The following is a 21481-nucleotide window of genomic DNA, read 5'->3' on the forward strand; positions in this document are numbered from 1 at the left end:
ATAATTTTTATAAACTAAAAGGAATGTTACATGATTTGTTTTGACTATCCTTCAAAATTAGTCATAACTTCCCTATAGCCCTACAGATCAAATACAAATATATATATATATATATATATATATATGCATACATATGATACATGGATATGGATCTATAGATAGATAGATATAGATACAGATTCTTCAAGGCAATGATTTAGTTTATATATTGAACATCACTTATGTCCATTTTGAAAATTGAACAATTTTCAGTTGGATAGCTTTGTTCCTCTGAACAGGATAAAGTTTGTAATACCAGTAAGTATTTAAAGTAAACATTGTTTGCTTAGTTTCGTTTTTTTCTGTAACATGATAACAGCACTGAAAGTTCTTTATCTGAATAGTTCATGTAGTGAAGACAGAGCACCAACACGTTAGCTCTATACCTCCAGGACAGGATTTATACTTGCCACTCTCTTAACACTTGTATTTTTTTAAAAGAAGGACTTTTGTTTTAACCATGTGGCCTTGTGGTGTTAGAAATAAAACAAATTTACTTACCAAACTGCTTGATATGAATTCTATGACACATAACTTTCAGAATGTTTCATTCTAGGTTTGCAAGTGACTTGACGAAAATATAAAAAAATCATAATATGTGTCAAATATTACTATTGATAGAGTTCCATTATTTTACTGTGCGCTATATTGTAATATGTCTTTTTCAAAAATATTTAAAATACTTGTATTTCATAAAGTATAATTTCTTTACTCCTCAACTGTTCATTTGAATAAATTAAAACATATAAGAAGAAAAGTAAAGAATTCAGTGCTAAGCAGTGGAATATCATTATGTTATGTGTTGGTTAACACATTTATATCACCAATAAGAACATAGTGTGTTACATGTAATACATACTTGATCATCAGTTTCACAATAACTATAAAACTTATGTAATAAAATAATAGCACTTCTAGAAGAGAAGCAATCAAGTATACTTTTTCATTTGAAGAATTTTTTAATGTACATTTGCAATTTAGGACTGTCTACATCTGTACTGTAAAGCTATACAGATAAGACATTAGAAAATCCATTGTCAAGTCTACTTTTTAAAATTAACATAAATAATATATTTTAAGCATAGGTAAGGTTTCAGGCTTTCTAATCTGGCATTGTACACAGTATTGTTGATAATCTAAATTTTTAAGCCAGTCTTTAAACTTCATTGAACACAAAAGACAGAGAATTGTCTAGATTAAATAATTTCTTGTTGCCCTACAAATATGTATAAGTGTAATTTGAAATCTATATTTAGAAAATGTAAATGTACATAATCTAGTTGACCTAGCTGGAAATTTAAAAAAAAAAAACAGTACAAATACATTTTTATTTGAAGTAGCCATGCCAAAAACTTACAAGGTTAGCATAATGGTTTAAAATGCACATATTCTAAAAAAGAAGTTCAACTTCTGCAAAATAAGTGAAAGTCACACTATTTTGAAAGGTAAGTAGACAAGCAGTTTGTAGTAACTGTAAAAGTTAGTGAATACATGAATGTAAATTGTTAGCATGATCACTGTTTGTTGAACAAAAATATCAATCCCTAATTCCATTACTTTAAAATACTAATCTTAAAAATGTGTTTAATGCAATTTATAAAGCATCAGCTAACTTTTCCCCCCAGAAAAATATACTAGAAACTATAGAAATGAGGCAAATGGCTCAAGAGTTCAAGGCCAACCTTTGCTACACAGACATTTTGAGGCCATCCTGGGCTATATAAGATTCTGTCTCAAACAGAAAACAAAACAGAAAAAAGCATTAGAGACAACTATAGTTTTTGAGCTACTTTAATGTTCCATTATCTTATTTTTGTCCTACTGAATTGTCCTTTAATATTTCGCAATAGCCTAAATTTGTCTTAAATTTCATGTATCTTCCATGTATCAAACATTTTGTGATCCTGGTCATCTTTTCTCTTCTTTCAATCTGTTGACTTATTGACAAACTATTTTAAGCTATCATGATGAATTCTGGGCTGGTGTTTGTGGAACCTGTTGTAGCTAGAACCATCCAGGAGATTCTGTTATGCTACAGATTCTCACTCAATAGGTTTGGTGAAGAGTCTGTCTGTTTCTAACAAGCTCCCAAGAGTCCATGGAGTACCAAGGTCAGAGAACAAGAGTTTCTCTGTAAAAAACTTGATAGTCCAAACTTTGGATGTTGTGAACCAAGTAGACTCTTTGCCTTTACAGCTCAGAGACAGACATTGACAGCGTACATGTTAGACCTCGGTCAAAAAAATAAATAAAAAAAATAAAAACTCATGAATGCTACACTGAAATCTGAATACTTGTACCCTTTCCAAGCTATGCTATAATATTGATATTTTGATTATTTTTTAACTAATTAAAAATTTAGCCCTATTTTTGGCTTCTACATCAAAGCAATCTCTAGTAATTTTCAGAGTAGCTTACTGGAGCAAAATGTATTAACAAATAATACTGCCACAGTTTAGGAGGTTAGCATGAGAAAGATGAGCTGTTCTGGAGAAAGAGTACAGTTGAGTTGGGGCTTGAAGCTATAAGGCTTTTCTAGAAATGTAAGTAGGAATGAAATCAGAGAAAGAGAGATGAGGAAGAACATTAGTATGTTTGGAGAAATTAAAGCATCGAGTGTATATGAAAAAAGCGATACCTTCTTGACTAAGAAACTCAATGAGTTGGGAATTCCCCATATTAAGATTGAAATAGTTTAAAACTTGAATGAGTAGTGGTATCAGGTGAGCATGCTGAGTGAGCGGTGGAGAATGCTATTACATTCTGCATTTTAGAATTTCAACAAAGGACTTCTCTGTTGTGATAAAGAAAGGGGATAGAAATGATTGAGGCACCACAATTGACAGGCCAGGACTTCAGAAGTGGCTGCAAACTGTTCTGAGATAAAAAGCTTTGTAGAAGCATTTGTAGAAATCATCTGGCTTTGAAACTTCATGGTTGATGTGTGAAATGAACACTGAATAGCCAGGCAGAGCAGGCCTCTGAAGTCAATTTTTCCATTGTTAGAAAGCACATAGCAGATTTTAAGAAGGGGGGAAGCTAAGAATGAAGGAGTGGGGACTTTAAAAAAAATGATCGCTACAAATGTTGAAGGGGCTGCTAGACATTGCTGCTAAGCTAAGGAATAGGCGTGTCTGCTGAGTATATCAGGACTGTATAGGTCCTTTAGATGTTTCTGTTCATTCGCTGAAGATAGTAGTGGACTGAGAAGATGGGGATGTGTTGATGCAAAAATACACAACACACACCTCAAAGGGAGGAAGAGATAGTTTATTCTGGAGCCAAGTATCAGGGACTGTGACCTGGAAACACAGATTCAGGTCTCCCTAAATACTATATTCCAATAGCTTAACAATTTAATAAAGTTCTTTTAGTAACAGAACAAAAAAAAGTCATTCATCAAAACCCTTTTCAAATACATAGGTATTTAGTCTGCAGATGCTATTTGATCACATTCTTTGCTCTTGAATTAGTGGAAGTTGGGGGTCGGCCCATATAGTCCACAGGATTTATCCAGTAGTTACATGATAACTCATCCACAGTGGAGGGAAACAAATGGCGATTCACAGGGACAAGAGATCCCAAGACAAGCAAGGTAACTTCCATCCGAAAATACAACATTCTAACCACTCCACTGGCCTCATCGTTATCATCATCTAATCTTTCCTGGTAGAATGTTAAACATAGGTGTAGCTTCTTTGGGGGAAAAGTAGCTCATAGATATGAAAATCTAAGTATCTAGGACAAAATGAGTACATTTCTTAATTCTTGCAAGATCTTTCTCTGAATCTCCCTATTTCCCATCTCATGGAAATCCCCCCTTTTCCCAGGCGAAAGGGAACTCACAAGACACTTCTTAAAAGTTTATCCAACAATGTTGTAAATGGTGAAGTTGATCACTGTTTATCATACAAAGAAAGATGTGAAAACCTGGTCTATCCAGCAATTCTGGAAAATGAGCACCAAGTTTGCCAGCAGCTGTAAGTTATAATGAAAATTCCAGAGGAATTTCTACTCTTCCTCATTTAGAAAATTGTAGTTTTCCTACCAGTTAATAAAAGAGAGGTTTTCCTGTAGCTTTGATCATCAAATCAAAACAAATGACATAAAAACTTTGATAGAAATTTGGGGATCAATTATCTGTTCTGTCGTTGTTTTAAAATAGGGCCTTGCTCTTTAGGCCTGGCTAGATTAGTGTTCACCATATCATGCAATCCAAGCAGCCTTGAACATGAAGTAGTCCTCAAACTTTCACCTCCTAAATGCTTAGGATTACAGGCCTGAGCAACCTTGCCCAATTTAATTGATTTTAATGATGAAAGGAAAGGCATCATGGTTTTATTCAAGAAAGCTATCAATAGTAGCAAATATAGACATAGGAAATAACAGTTTGGGTGTGTGTGTGTGTGTGTGTGTGTGTGTGTGTGTGTGTGTGTGTGTTGTGTGTGTGTGTGTGTGTGTGTGTGAGAGAGAGAGAGAGAGAGAGAGAGAGAGAGAATACTTAACATTCAAAGGACAGATGAATAAGTTTCTCATCAAATAGAGATGTTATGTATAGATACAATAGAAACAAACTATGCCAGTGTCTGCCATGATGCTGGATGTGATCAATGTTATTTCCTACAATTTTTCAGAACATCACAATAAAACTAGTTTTTATTACCCATACTTAATACAATTCTCCACTGAAGACACCTAATGAAAGCTGTTAGTGTAAATTTGGTAGTATTAACAATCAAATACATCCTGGTTGCAAACAGATAACTAGCATTGTTCTTTTTCATCATACACTTACTATAATTATCTTTATCAAAACTTTTAATCCTGGGTCTGCAAGATAAAGTGGGTAAAGATGGTTACTGCCAACACTGATGGCCTGAGTTCTATCCCCAGGCACCACATGATAGAAGAGAATTGACTCCCACAAGTAGTCCTCAACTCCACACACATATTGTGGTACACACACACACACACACACACACACACACACACACACACACGCACATAATGTACACACAAATATATTTAAAAAGGATTCAAAATACCCTTTAATCCCAATTAACTTAGCTCTCATTTGGAAATCAGTATAACATAAGTTTGGCACAGAAATTACATGAATGTAACTTCTTGACGTTTTTGACATTTAGAAATAACTTACTGAGTATTGAACACCCTATATTTTTTCTTGAAAGATACTTTTTTATTTTTAAACAAAGCCAAATAAGGTGATAGATATAAATGAACTTACTGCTTATATCCAAAGAACAGGGCTTGTCCACAAAATGGAATTGTTTCAAGTGCTTGCAAAATACAACACATACCTGAAACTTCTTGAGACTTTTTTCTATACCAGCACTCTTCTCTTTTATCATGTTCCCTTCTAAAATTTCAACAGGGAGTTCTCCATATTTGTTCACTTAACAAAATGATACTATTCTACTATTCATAATATTAAGTCCACAAATTTATTGGTGTCCCAGCTTAAAAGTTTTTTTTTATTATTATTTAAGCAATATTTACCCACAGTAAGAAAGTATTCAATAAATGTTTTCAATAAATGTTAGATGAAGGTGAATGAATTACTCATTTCCATTCTTTGTTATTTTTAAATCTTTACATTTTTTCAATCTTTGCTTCCTTTAAATTGGACATACACTTATCTGCTAATTGATTTTAAGAAAACACATCATGTTCTCCTGGATATAAAAGAACAAATGATTGTCTTTGTTCTACTATATTTTTGACAATTATATTATAATTGTATTGGGTACTTGATGTGCTAACATTTAAGTGCAGCACAACTTTCTCCCATTATTTGCCCCTTGTTACTTCTCTTTAATTAATATTCACATGGATGATTCTGGCACTCCTCCTGCCTTAAAAAAAAGCACATTTTAGTTTATAAACAGATCTTTATGTTACTGTGCAACAGTTATCACTGTTTCGAAAAGGAAAATAATGGTCTCGTATTTATAACATGGAACCCTGATATTTCAGAGACTTCTTCAAAGTTTTATGAGAACAGAAATAAAATACATTTTTAAATTTTTGAAATTAAACTATAATTACAACATTGTACCATTTCCTCCTACCCTCCAACTGCTACCACCCACTCCTCTTAAAATCATAACCTCATTTTCAATTGTCATTGCTCTCTCTTTCTGGTTCTCTCTCTATATATATTATATTGTTCTCTCTCTATATATATATATTATATTTATATACACATATAAATATGAAGAGAGATATGTGTGCATATAATGTGTAAATACAATATGCTTAGTCTCTCTAGTGTTACTTGTATGGTTTCATGACTCACCAATTTGTATTGGATAAAGAATCAGGCAACTTTTCCCTAGAGAAGATTTATTCTCCTTCTCTCAGCATTCCTTAGTTGCCTGTAGGGATAGGACTTTGTGATATTTGTTTAGGGGTAAGTTTCTGTGAGATTTCCCTCTTTTGTGTTAGCTTGTCTATTGGTGGTGTTACCTGTTTGGGTCTTGTTTAGGCCTTCATATTGTTGAGGTATCATGGATGCAACAAAATATATTTTAAAGTGATTCATTCTTTAGGAAAATGTAAATTTGAAAATACATTACTGAAAAGAAAGATTGTGGGAGGCACTATGAGACTAATGCAAGGTGAACAATAAAGGTTGTCTGGCAACAGTGTGTAAGAAGAGGTTCTGAGCTTAAAATTGAAGATAGAATTGAACTCGGGACATGGAAAGGCCAGAAAGATGAGTATTTCAAAGTGCATGATTGTAGAAGTGTATCTATGTGGTAGCTCATGAAAGGCTTTGGAAGCCAATGACCATTGAAAAGAACAGCATTGATGAGACCTGTGAATTTGCTGTGTTATATAACTAAGAGTAATAAAAGTAAAATAGGTAAAGTGAGAGAAGATGTCAAGAAGAAGATGTTGATTAGGAGAAGATGACAATATGGGTAGCCACTACCCCAAAGGGAAATTCCTAGACACACACGTAGACATACAGTACGAGATTTCTCATCTGTATGTCATAGTTTTGACACTTCAGTAGATACAAAAAGAGCTGTGTAATGTTTACACTTGTAATAGATTTTCCTGGCCACCAGGTGGCGACCTTGTTAGGGTTGATTTCAGGTGTTTGGGATTTGTGTGGTCAATATTTTTTTCATGGCACAATGTTTAGAAACCCAGTCTACCCACTGTCTTATTTCCTATCTACACCACCTTTTACTTTTATGTGTATGTGGTGATGGAGATTGAATCCAAGACCTTGCACGTACTAGGCAAGTGGTCTACAAGTGAGCTATACCCCAGTCTACTAAACTGGGTTCTTTCTTTTTCACTATTCACTAGTTCAGGGAATTGATTTATATTTTAGGTTTCCTAACTGAGCAAATCAAAGTGAAATAATTAATAAGATTTTTATGTAGTTTCCATGTGCCCTATGTTATGATTAATGACCTGTTCTCAGAAAAAAAATTCTTTAATGTTATTGTCATCAGCTAACATTAAATTTTGGCCTTTAAAATACTTAATTTCTTTTCCACAGTACACTGACTTTGTGATCCTACGGCAGAGTTATAGCTGAGAGACAGGATAGTCACTAAATTAGAGAAGGGGAAAATGATAGCCAGGCTCTCTAAGGCCCTCAGACGAAGGTCAGTGACTATTTGGACAGCAATCATTGGCAAATCCAGATCTGCAGCTCGGTCTTCATTATACTTTATTATATCCATGCCATTGATAAACTTCTCAGTTTATGGTCTTTCAAAAATTGTATAAATCCAAGTTTGTTAATTTGATTCTTCATATTAATAGGCAATGCATTAAGTTTGCATTAGAACTAAAAATGATGTAACCTACTTTTTGAAAAGAGAAAAACACTCCAGTTAACATATCAAAACATCCCTGCCACAGAGAAAGTATGCTGTTTATTGCTCTAAATTATTCAAAAGTTTTCACACAATTTGTTGTAAACATCAGACTGAAAGAAGATTCTAGAACTATTATTTAGTACTTTTTGATTGAATTGCAGTTTTTTCCTTCTCTTTGTGTCTATGAAGGTTACATTAAAGAATGGGTAGAATAAAGAGTCAGGATGATAGTTGGACAGTAATACAAGGATATCCTTGAATAATGCTGAAACAGTTACACAGAACTATTATACTGTCAGCACTATCAAGAATTAATGGGGTTGCAAAAAAATGTGCACCACGATCTCTGACCTTCCAAGGTTTTCAGGATTTTATTTGTGACATGAGACCAGCAAACAAGAATCAAACAAGGAATCGAGTGCCCTAAGTATTTAGACTGTGCATATAAAAAGAATCATTGATGCCTGCCACTCAACTGAAGTTCCTTCTAAAAGTGCTCCTATAAATTAGCATGAAGCTAAACTGCAGTTACCTCTTCCATCTCAGTAAGCATTTATTTCCTAGGTGCCATCTAAGCCCTTTGCCTAAGTCCCTTATACATGGTAGACACTATGTCAATTTTCCTACTTGATCAAAGACATTTTTTGAGACAGTCTCACTGTGTAGGCCAGGCTGCCCTAGAACTCACAGAGATCTGCTTACTTTTCTTGGGATTAAAGAAATATGTCATCACATTAATGCTGTAGGATATTTGATCACACTGTGAACCTTGAGATTGTGTTATTTACTGGAAAACCTGTTTCAAGTTGTGGTGTGACTCAGCCCTAGTACACAGATTTAATTCACGAGCTTTTTGCTAATTGTAAACAGGATTAAATAAAGTCAAGCATAGGTCAAGAGGCAGAGCAAGCAACCAGTTAACAGGAAGTGAACAAGAAAAAAAAAGCATAGAGAGTAAGAGGGAGTCAGGAGGATGGATAGAGAGACACACAGGAAGTAGAAAGGAGGGACATTCAGTTTCAGGATTTTTTATTTGAGACAGCAAAGGAGAAAGGAAGTTTTTTTAGGGGAACAACAGTGGAGGAGGAAGGTCAACTGGGTGCTTTGCCGGCCTCTCTGACCTAGTAAGCTTTCACCCTAGCATCTGGCTCCCAGGTCTTTATTGGTAAAATCAAATGATTGAGATTTAGTTAAAAAAAAAAACATTAATTTCTATTTTTTTCTTTAATTTGCCATTGTTCTATCATTTCAGACTGGAAAATATCATTTATGTGTCACAGATTAGAAGAATAGTTGTTTCCATACTCATATTTTGGGTAATACTTACTTTAAAATTGTTTTTGCTGTTCTTATTTCCTTAAACCTTTAGTGTCTAGGAAGAAAAAAAAAACACAGTCCTCAGTTTGGGGTTAGAAAAAAGGTCTCATAGAGAAAGTAAAGCAAAAAAGTAACAATCCACATTGACTATACCAATAAAAAATATAAAGTTTAAAAGAATAAAGCATTTACAAGAATATCAACCAAGTGGGTCTATTATAGATTGCTGGCAGAAATACAAATCTTTACAAATGCTCGGGAAAATGTTGGCATTATCTCCTAAAATTGGATATTCACAGTGCATAATTTTAAATAACAAATTAATTATAGCAAGGGAGCCATGGGTGGCACGATGATAATAGTGATTCACACACTAAAAGGTTATAATTAATCTCATTGTATTCACTGAGGCCAGACTCTTAGAATTCAGGTGGCTGGGTATCCAATAGTGGGCATTCAGTCTGGCAAAAGTACAGTGGGTATTGGTTAGGTGTGTTTTTGTTTGGTATAACATTATTTTAGTGTTGTGCTTGCTTTATAAAAATTTACCAGTGAATAGTTGCTGAGCTAATGGGGGAAAAACATGGGGGAAGAAACAATGATTATTTGCCAGATGTATGTCCAAGTGGCAGCTTTTCAGTTATAACTGAGAGGGGGAAATGGGAGGTGCATCAAATGTATTGTGTTCTCTTTTTGTACATTTGGAGAAACTAAGGTCCATTCAGGTACACAGGAAAGATGTATCATTATCCTTAGTACAATTTGAGTATAATGATCCATGTACTTTTACAGGAAATAATACACCATTGTGAGCAGTCATCCCACCTTTAAGCCAACATAAGCAATGCAGTACAAAGCAACTTTGTTTTGTGAGAAGGGAATTATAGAAGGAGTGGAACTATGTAGAATTATTCACTACAAATAATTCCCTGGTGCACAAGAGGGCACAACAGTTAAGAGTCCATGCTGCTCTTCCAAGGGACAGAGTCAGGTAGGTAGCTCACAACTTCCTTTAACTCCAGCTCCAGGGGACATCTTCTGGCCTATGACAGAACAAGTACACACAGAGATAAACATGAATTTTTTTTTAAAAAAAGAAGAAGCTCTGTAAGTTTTAAAATAAATGTTTCAAACATGGTAATTCATGAAAGAGATAATGTCCTTGAGAAGTAGAAAGGTGTCTAAGTATGGTAAGATGCTGTTATATGGTGAACATCTAACATTGGTACAGCACTGGATTCTGCACATTTCCCCCATAATTCTCACAACAACTGAGGATGAAAATATTACTAGTTTTATTCAACATATGAAGAACCAGAAGCCAAGAGGCCTTGAACAAGTTTTCTAATGTACTACAGCTAGGCAGTGACTGTGCTGCAACTCTTGACGCAGATTCACCTAATTCTCAACTCTGCTTTCTTTCCCCTGCAGTAGACCCCAAGTTGTAAGTCCCCCTGCTGAGTGAAACCACCATTCCTTTCGGAGATCTTTCCAGTTCCTTATTCAGCCCCTCCTCTTAGCTGCTTCCTGGGCACAGAGCACATGATCCCGCCCATAGCTTGAGAGCTTCGTGGTCTGTAGCACTGGCAAGTGACCCATTGGTCCCTTCCTTGACCAATTGGGCATCGAGCAGTGCGAAAACAAAACCCTCCAAAAGCTGGGAAAGTCACACTGTGGACTACTCCTGCATGCAGGGGGGTACAAAATAAAAAGGGTCCTGTGACCCTTCCTGAAAATTGTGACGGAGTGAGAGGCAGGCAACTCCATGACCTCTACTCTTAAGTAAAAACAGTCATGTCCATATCAGGTTAATAGCAAGTACTCAGGGTTAATCTTGTTCAGACATCATTTTAATCCTCGCTAACTGTGCAGCTTTTAGCAATTTACTTTAAGCACTTTAATATTCAGAATGGGAGTCCATAAAATATGTTTGATCTTATTGGAATGGCCCAAGGTTCTCATGGAGATTTTATGAAGGCATACACTGATTTAAGTTTCTTGACAAAAATGGCCATGAAGTGTTGCTGAGAAAGGACAACACGTGATTTCCTTCCTTTGACACAATGAAAACGAGACTACAATTATCCTTAGAGATGATGACTCCCTTGTATTTTGTTTCTCCCATACTCTTATTAGATTCCTGACAAACTAGCACTCCTCAGTTTCTTCTCCTTCTGTATATGGTGTAGAGAATTAGATGTAGAGATTCTGTTCATATCTTTACAACTCTTACTTCAAGGTCCATTGCTAGCCTCCTTATAATTTTCAGATATGTTCAAATCCTCACATCTCTGCTAATATCTCCCTCTGCCACATAGTGAGTAATGGGCAATTCTTTGAGACCAAGTTTAACTTCACGTACAATTTAGAACTCACTGTTGTACATACAGCAGTCTCTTTCATGAAGTATAAGCTCAATGAATAGTTATTGATGAGTATGGTCATATGACTTATCTGCAAAGTCAAACATTGATTATTGTAAGTAGAACTAGGTGGAGGCAAGCACTGGAATTTTGAATGCTGTATTTTTGTAACCATGTAGAAGAAAATGATTTAGAATCTAGTAAAAGCCCGGTGGTGGTGGTGCACACCTTTAATCACAACACTCGGAAGGCAAAGGCAGAAAGATTTCTGATTTTGAAGCTGGCCTGGTCTACAGACTGAGTTCTAGGACAACCAGGAGTATACAGAGAAATCTTGTCTCAAAAAAAGAATCTAGTAAAGATGACTTTGTGAAATATGAATCCATGATATGTTCTGTAAGTAAAACAAGTACACTGAAAGAAGAGCTCACATTTCTCCTTTTATTTATATAGATAGTAATCATGCCTTTCTAGGAAGTGGTTTTAAAGTAGGGTTCTACACCATAAAGAACATAGGGATCACAGGTCTATCTTTTTATATATATATTTAAATTTCCTTCAACAAAGTCTAACTCTTTGTGTTCCTCTTATGTAACCTATTTAAATTTATTTATTCTTATTTTATGTGCATTGCTGTTTTGCCTGCATGTATGTCTGTGGGAGGGTGTCAGGTCCCCTAGAACTGGAGTTTCAGACCATGTGGGTGCCCAAGAATTTAACCTGGGTTCTCTGGAAGAGCAGTCAGTGCTCTAGACCACTGAGCCATCTCTCCTGTCCCATAGGTCTAACTTTGGATCATGTTTGTTTTCTGATAATTAGGTCAGCATTGTTAAAGGATGTACACAACTTGAAATTCATTATAATCTTACCATCTGGAGAACAATAAAGGTGAAATACATCACTGAAAAATATATGCCTCTGATAAAATTTAAATCCTTAGTAATAGCTATATGAGCTTAATTATGATAACGATACATTTCCCAAATAGATGACTCTAACCTAGGCTTGCTGTTCTATTCAGCATTTCAGAGTATATTTTTTTTAATTATTCTTCTTTAGATTCCCTTCTTTATTAACATTAGAGAATCAAGGAACTTTTACCTTTTCAAATTTGTGGATGATATGATGTAAGAGAACACAGGCTGTTCCTTAGATGAATTTCCCTCTTGAGTATCCAGAGACTTGGTCCCTTTGGAAATAAAAGTAAATGTTGTCTACCTTAGAAATATAAGATAGAGTGCTCACCTGACCCATTAACCATGTGAACAAATATGTTAAAATACAGTTTGATTGTTTGCCCTTTACTAGTTTTACTATGGAATAAGTGCTATTTGAATGCCCCCCTCCCACCACACTCATACCAGGAAGGGATAAGTCAGGTCTTTTCTATAGATTTTAATTTCTTAAAATCATATTGTTTCAGGACTTGTCATAGAGGTTCATGGGTAGGTGAGACTCTGTCAAGCATTTTTTTCTGAGGGAAGCATGCTGTTTCCCTTGTAATTATTTTTGACTCCTAATTCTTTCCTGGTGGTCTTCTTTAGATTCGTTTGCAACTTTGTGGATGGAAAAGTATGATAATTTAGATAATATGCTAATGTGAAACCATGGTATGACAAAGACTAGAATGTCTTTGCTATAAACAACTTCCTATATTTGAATGAAGTGTGTTTATTACAGAATGTGATATTCAAAAGGAAACACAATTTATCTATGTAGTGCTTCCTTTGCTACACTTACCCTCTTGGGGTCTTGCTGAAAGCATATTGCCTATTTGTTTGCTTGTTTGGTTTGTTGTTCTTAAGACAACAAATTTTGATCTGGAGCAGATAGTGAAACGGCCATTGTTCAAGTACTTGAAATTCATTCGGCTGCAGTGTATTTTTAATCATTAAACCTTTTGTTTTAGCACAAAAACAGATTGAATCTATGGGTTGGCCCATCAGATCAGAGATATTTGAATCTTCAGTATATATTCAAGCATTCAAATATATATTATTGTGATATTATGCCAGTGTTTTCACAGGAAAATTGATCTTTTTCGTTGTTGTTTCATACAAGGCTTCTAGGTCAGTGAGGCTGTCCTTGAATAACTGTATTCAATTCATTTTCTGTCTCACCCACCCCAATAACCAGAATTGCAAGCACATGCAACTGAAACTAAATATTACATTATTTTTTTACATAAATCAACTCACAGATTTGTTTCATTAAGTTATAATTGCTGAAGGTATTCTGTCTGTCTAGGTAGGTGGATAGGTGGGTGGAGAGATAGAAAGATGTTAGGTAGATAAATGATAGGTAAGTAGACAGGAAGATGACAGATAAATACATAGCTAGACAGATAGATACTAGATAGACAGAAATATTATCAAGTACGACAGTAGACAAGATTTTACTCATTATTTGTGCATGAATTTGTCATTAGACTTTACTTGTTTCCCCTATGTATTCTTCCATAGCTTATTCCACAAGAAATGAAAAAATCACAATGTGCATCCTCATATTTTTGAGAAGATTTAATTTAATCTAAATATACATTGAACTTCAAAATTGGGCCCCTTGAACCGTAGTTCCTAACATCATCTTCCTTCATCTACCCAGAACAGAAGGACATTGGATTGTATATTTTCTACTGAGAAGGAGTTAGGATCAAAGCTACTTTTATCACTCTTGACTCTGTTTTCAATACTAAATATTAAAAGCTTGTTGAACATGGTTTGAATTTCAAAGTGATACATTATCTCAAGAAGTAATTTTAAAAGGCAACAAATGAATATTTTGTTGAAGATTCATGCCTCCTGAGCAAATAAAAAATGCAATAAATTCCATAATATGTCAAGAGTTTCCAGTTACTTAATGTAATGAAATAAATGTAAACAAAATCCCATATCTGGACAAGTACATGATGAAATGGAATGATTTTAATTTAATGCTGATCAAATTCAATACTATTAAGGTGACTATACACTGTAGTTGTCTAGGATAGTCTGTTTATACTTTTTATTATCTATAATAATTTCTTTGACTCTCAAGAGTATCCTTATCTGGATGCAAAGTTGCATGCTTATTTCTACTCATTCACAGAGGCCCAAGTGTATAATGATACATAAAGAATTATGAACAAATAAGGGTTCCTGGAAGAGTATGGAAAAACATCTTAAAAGTACAAGATCTGTATATGAAATCATTACAAAGTAGCCTTTATGTTTTTAAATTTAAAGCTTACATTTGAGGTATACTCAGTAAGCCCTGTGGAAATTCAGAGAGACAATAAAGGAGCATCTTTTATTGGGCTAGGCTAGTTTCCTAGACTAGTTGTACTAACAGGTGTTACATGGATGAACAAACTTAAAGTGATTGAAGTGACTGTGGTCCACAGCTTTACACCTCAGTGGAAAAGAGTGAGCACAAAGAAAGACATTTTAGAAATAATAACACACGGACTCGTAAATTGTGGTCTCTAAGCCTGTGCCAGACACTGCCTAAGTTTTTTTTATTTTGTTTAGTTGTATAAATGAATGAAGTGTATTCACTCATTCAAGATTTTTAATGATAAGGCTACTTTGTATAACACCATTAATTGGGTCTCTGTATATGACCTGTCAAGTATTTCCTCCTCTCACTTTTACAGCAATCACTATTGTCACGTATGTTTCTAGTGACATAGTATTGTAGTCAGTTTGGGATCATGTGTTTCTCTGTCAAAAAAACAAACAAAAACAATTGTTACAGGTAATTGACCTGAAAGCAACAAACATCTGTTGTGTTAAATTCATTTGTTGACATAATCCTTTATGTCATAATTGGATAGAACCCACATTCCATTCCTTGTGATAGTGGTGGTCCTTACAAGAGTAGTGGACTCCACCAGGAGAATTTGGCCTTGCATATTTTCAGAGTGAAAACTTCAGTTATGCTACAGGTAGTAATTGGGGCTCCCAGTTGTTCATAGGGATGCACAATTGCTATGTATTAGTCCCCTTTGTCATTTTGCATAAGTGAAGCCAGATCTTCATTTCCAATACCACTCTAGCTACAGGAAGACTGTTCTCTTTCCCAGTGCTCACCACCCAACAGGAGACACCATGCTCCCTGGAGTGCAGGTAGAGCAATTGAACAGCAAGCAATTCTTGTTGACTCAAAGAAGTGTAGATGTCTTCTGTGAATCCAGCTGGTTCAAGGCTGCAGGCCCACTTCCCTTGGCAGTTTTTTTTCCATTTCAGGGAGTGGGGAACCATCAAAATGGATTATACATCACTCTTGACATACATGGATACTCCTCTCCATTAACTGGAGAAGTTAGAGATAGATTTAGCTTAAAAGCAATCTGAGGATGAAAACACAGTGTCTTAACCTGTTTCATACTTATGTGCTTTTAAAATGTGGTAAGATAAAAGAGTTATATATTTATCTGTGAATAAAATTTGGACTTTCGTATTATAGTGACTACAGAACCAAGATAAAATACAAACAATGTTTAAGGTGATCCTTAGTTACATTATCTTTATCACTTAACAAAAAAGCAGATCATGTTTTCTGGCAGGCTAGAAGTGTCACATTATATTTAAATCTAGCTGTAAATCACATCCACCTCCTGTTATCTTGCATTATTGATACTGATGCTCATGATATAGATGCTAGGAAATGAGATGAAGATTTTGCAAAGAAAACATTAAACTAAAAGGAACAATACAAGAGCTGTAGTAGATTTTCAATCATAAATGTGACAAGGAAAACAAATAGTTAAAATTTAATCTGATCATGGTTATTACCTCTCTGTTTCGTTTGTGCACACAGAATCTTTTGAAGTATCACCATAAGTGTGGTAGTATGGTACCTCGTTTAGTATGGTAAGACAATGGAAATCATTTCAAACATATTCCTAGTATCATTCACTAATTTTTAGTTTAGTGATGTACCTATGTATGAAAAGCCTTGAATTCTAACCATAATAATGCCATAAATAAATAAATAAATAGATAGATAGATAGATAGATAGATAGATAGATAGATAGGTAGTAGGTAGGTAGATAGATAGATGGAGGGAGGGAGGGAGGGAGGAAGGAAAGCAGGCAAAAGGAAGCACTTGAAAAAAACAAGACTATGAAGGAAAATTAAGCTGTTAACTCGCAGGTATTTGAAAATCTGAGAATCTATAGCACCAAGAGCATTGAGCTGGAAGGCGGTGGACCCTTCCTCCTCCTTCTTTTTCTCTTTTTCCTATTGTACTCTTCCTATTCCTCCTTCTCTTCCTTTTCCAACTGTAGAAAGAAAGTCAGTATTGTCTAAGAAGAGTGGGTATAATTTTTAAATGAAGGTGTCCTAATTGAAATGGTTAGGATAGTAACTAAGCCCTCTTTCCTGATAAAATATAAAAACTTTCTAAGTCAGAAAAAAAAGATAAAGATAAATCTATTACCTATTGTGCTTCAGGGTTACTGACTGAGTTATGTTTCAGTTAAAGATGCGGTTTACTTAGTTTTCTCTTTTTGAAACAAAGGATTTCAATAGGCCAATAACAGCCTTCTATTTCCTACTCTCCTGCTGTAGCCTCCCCAGTGCGAACATCACAAGTAAGGGCCACCAGGCCCACTTTTTTGTCACATTAATTTAGAAATAAATGACTGGTTGAAAGGAAGCATTCCCGAATTTTTTCTGAAAAAAATTTATGCAGAATTTATAAACTGCAGGTGTCAGCCTATTCAGGTCCAGAAGACTTAAATATAATGGAAAATGACCATGCTGAACAGAAAATTCGCAATTGTTAATATTACAATAGGGATTTAAGAGCATAATTATTTCATTACCAAGAACTATAGTTTAACAAATATAGGTCAAATATGTTATAAGTGGTGTCCCGATATGTTATACTATTTAAGGTTATAACCTATATTTTTGGACATGAATTTGACCATCTTATCAACAGTTTAATTAATGTTCTATAGAAATAATGAATATTCTTAATTATTTTTAAGTATTTCTTGTTTTGCTTTTGCTTTCATCTCTACATAATTAAACTTTTTGATATGTTGGTTTTATTATGAAAAGAAAAACAAATAGTTTCTCTTGTCACAAAAATATAAATACTTTGATCAAATCTTTGATTTCTACTTATATATTAATGAAATATGGAAGAAACATTTCATGCAGTTTATTGATTAAATTGTAAATATTGTTAAATACTAATTACAAATTCATGAGGAATTTTATTTTTGGAGGAAAACATAATCAAAATATGAACTCATTTGTTAGGTACCTCTTGGCATTTTTTGGAAGGTTACACTATCATAGTACCAACACAAACTAAATCTAGGGGGCAGGTGCTCACATGTCCTCCTCCATGTTTATAAAATACATGGAGGAGGCCATAGTGGCAACTGTCACCATGATTGATTTCGTTGGGACAGAAGACTCACCAGCTGGTTGTAGCCAATCTTACATCAGGAAGACCATTACACTTAAACTCAAGGTAGCACAAAGAAGAAATGTTTTGAAATGCAAAGATTTGAAATGCAGGATACTTTTCTCTTACTGTTTCTTCTAAACAGCACGATGTAATGTTTAAACCATGCATTGTCTTTACATCATAATATCAAGATGATAATTTGTATGTTCCAAAGACAAGAAAATGTACTGATAAAAGAACTGATACCTTTTAGTTGTGTTGTCTAACTTGCTAATTTGTTGTATAAGAATAAGTACATTTGAGAACATGTTTTATATTCTTCTTATTCTTAAGAATGTATTAAATGCAGTCTAGGAAATAATATTGTTTTATGAAACTCAATGACTATGAAGATTAATATTTGAAGTAATTATGGTATACTATATTATTGAAATAATGTCTAGACAATCATAATTAAATTATAAATTCATCATTCCTTTATTCAAAAAATATTTTTTATTTTTTATTTATTTTTTAATACAATACATCCAGACTGCAGCTTCTCCTCTCTCTACTCCTCCCAGTTCTCCTGCACCTTCTCTTTTTCCCCTAGATCCACTGTCCCATCTCCCCACAGAAAAGGGCAAGCCTCTCAGGGATATCAACTGAACAGGGCACAAGAAGATACAATAAGACTAGGCAAAACCCCTCTCACATCAAGGCTGGACGAGGCAACCTGGAGGAAAAGGGTCCCAAGGGAAGGCGAAAGAGTCAGAGAAACCCCTACTCCCACTGTCAAGAATCAACAGCTAATAAATGTTGGAAATTTTTAAATTGTATTCTATTCTTAATAGTAATCATCACAGCTTCTATTGAAAGAGACAGTCTTAGCTTTAATTGAGTGTTGACAAGGAATCCCTGAATCAAGAATATTACAATTGGATTTTATCCTCTTAACATCTGCACTTCTGAATGTTTTACCCTCACTTTTAATGACATGTGAAACAATTATATCACTAGGCATGACTACTGAACAGGAATAATCACAGGAGACTTCTTATGTGACACCGAGTACTTGCAGGATAAAATGCACTGATAGGCTACTAGAAAGGGAGCATTAAAAATTGTCAGTTACACTGTATCACTTGCAACATCATAGGAAAAAGTGCATTCATGTTTTGATCTTATAAGACTGAAATTTCACATTACATGGAAAGGTGCTGCAAAATGTTTTAATCTTTCTATGAGATAATAAAGCTGAACAATATGAAATAAAGATAACAAATTATCTATATTTTCTTAGTTATTGAATTTCATTTTGGATTTAATATACTGTACAATGGAATAGGAATATTTTGAAGACTTAATATATGCAAGACCCTGTGTATGTAATGAAGACATATTCAAGCTTCTTGCATTTATTGGGTAGGATATTCTGACCATCTCCTCAAAAGCAGGTCTTTCCACCTAACATGGTGGCATTATAGCATCTTTTATTCTACTGTGCTTTCTATTTCTCCTTTACAATTTTTATTGCTTTGACAGTACTGACAATGGCACCTGAGGACTTGCATGTGCTAGGCAAACATCCCACCACTCACATACATCTCTAGTCCCTGCTGCTATTTACTTCTTAGATTAAATGTTCATTAGGAGCAGATTTCATATATAAATGCATGCCACTGAATGATGTTGACATAGAAAATTCAAAATAAGTCTCAGGTGTTGTCCCTTGATAAGAAAGTAGATGTGCTTTTGCCCAAACATTGTATTTGAGAAAACCAGACTCCAAAAGTTAAGAAGCAATTCGGTCAAGTGCTGAAAGTGATTTTCATGCTAACTCCATTACAGAACGTTTTCAGTTTTTATTTGGTTATATTTGAAGTCAATCTAGCAGTATCAAAATTCCTATCTATCCAAACTTGGCTGCATGCAAATTTTCGTCTGTTTAGGACAAACTAGGGAAAGTTTTTTTCTTTCAATAATTAGTTTCCCATTTTCCTCATTAAAGTTCAAATTACTTTCAAAAGCAAAGAGAGTGAGGATATTTCCCAGCAAATGACCATTTGCAAAGATCATTGAGGAAGAGTAGTGTACCATTCCGTCAGGATGTGGTCTTCACTCAGGCAGTGATGAAGTAAACTATAACTTCCCGTGTGGATTTTCAATGTCCAGTCTGCATCTTTGTAGCTTAACTCACATTACTGGATTTTATATTTAAAAGGAAGCAATCAAAATAGGTAGGAAGGAATTGCTACAACTCTGGACCTAAACTTTATTTGTATTGTTTTTGTGTGTATATGATGTGTGTACATGGGGCCACATGTGCCATGGCATGCATGTGGGTGTCAGAGAACAAATTTGTGTGGTTATTTCTCTCCCACCTTTATGTGAGTTCTAAGGACCTAACTTAGGTCATAATTTGACTAGCCTGTTACCCACAGATCCAACTTGCCAGGCCAACTTTGAGTTTTTAATAAAAATACATGAATGCCACACAGATTAGAACTTTTAAAAATTGGAGTTTGGGTGGAACTCAGTGGTAGAGTATGTATATAAGGCCCTAGTCCTGGAGATAGAAGTTTTTGAAAACTTGGTTCATGATCTCATTTTGAAGTTACTGTATGAATATATGCTCAGACTGTATTTGCAATGCTGAGGAAAAAACATAGAGTATCCTGCATGCTAAGCATAAACTCACAAATATTTGATCCATAAAATGTACAAATGACATTCAGATTAATAAAAGATAAAGGCAAGTCTATGCATATTTTAATTTTTTATGTATTTTTTATGTATGTATTTAATTATTATTACTTGGATTTTGATTTACTTGTAGGGCTGCTATAACTGAACAATAACATTTTTGCTCTTAAGTTTCTTTAGAAAGACGTGTGCTCTTCTGTAGGCCTTTGGGAGTTTATTAGTTTTTCTAGAAACTAGCTGTGACCAAACAAGCATTTGAAGAAAAGATTTCTTGAACTAATCATGAATTTTCAGTTAACTACTTACAGATCTAAGTTAGTAGTAAATTTAACCCCAAATATGACTTAATAATTAGCTTCCAACCGTGTCAGGGTAGTATGATAAATGAATATGTAATGGGGGGACCCTCAAGACTTTTGTAATACAGAATTTGTCTTCTAAGAAAATAATTTTAAACTAGGGTATGTGATTTTTCCAAGAGGGGAATGTTTTATTTTCTCCTCAGATATGAGCTTGTGGTTACATCGGATTATTATTGCTTCCTTTTGTATTCATTTGAGATATGTGAATAAAGAGTTTTGCAGCTTAAAGAGCACTTAAGCTGTCTTACTGCTTTTATTCTTGGCAAAAGCTCTAGAAGCAGCCCTATTAAATATTGTCTTAGGGAAATGGTGGTAGCCATATTGATTGCTTTGTAGTCTTTATTTAGGTCATATATTGTGTATGTTATTAGTTTTATGCAAAATTGATGCCATATTGATTTGCCAGCCTTCACATATTATTTATATATGTCTTAATTTAAA

At 34.4% G+C, this 21481-nt stretch overlaps 1 protein-coding gene and 1 non-coding gene across 2 annotated transcripts in view; both read left to right on the forward strand.

The window, feature by feature from the left end:
- Htr2c (5-hydroxytryptamine receptor 2C) overlaps nucleotides 1-21481 on the forward strand; it is a 201712-nt gene that overhangs the window by 20182 nt on the left and 160049 nt on the right. The gene's annotated exons all lie outside the window — the stretch shown is intronic.
- Nucleotides 10800-10927, forward strand: LOC114685742. The gene has a single exon (XR_003733491.1). It is a non-coding gene; the product is annotated as a small nucleolar RNA SNORA35 (small nucleolar RNA).

The sequence above is a fragment of the Peromyscus leucopus genome, chromosome X (assembly GCF_004664715.2).
Source record: "Peromyscus leucopus breed LL Stock chromosome X, UCI_PerLeu_2.1, whole genome shotgun sequence".
NCBI classification, from domain to species: Eukaryota; Metazoa; Chordata; class Mammalia; order Rodentia; family Cricetidae; genus Peromyscus; species Peromyscus leucopus.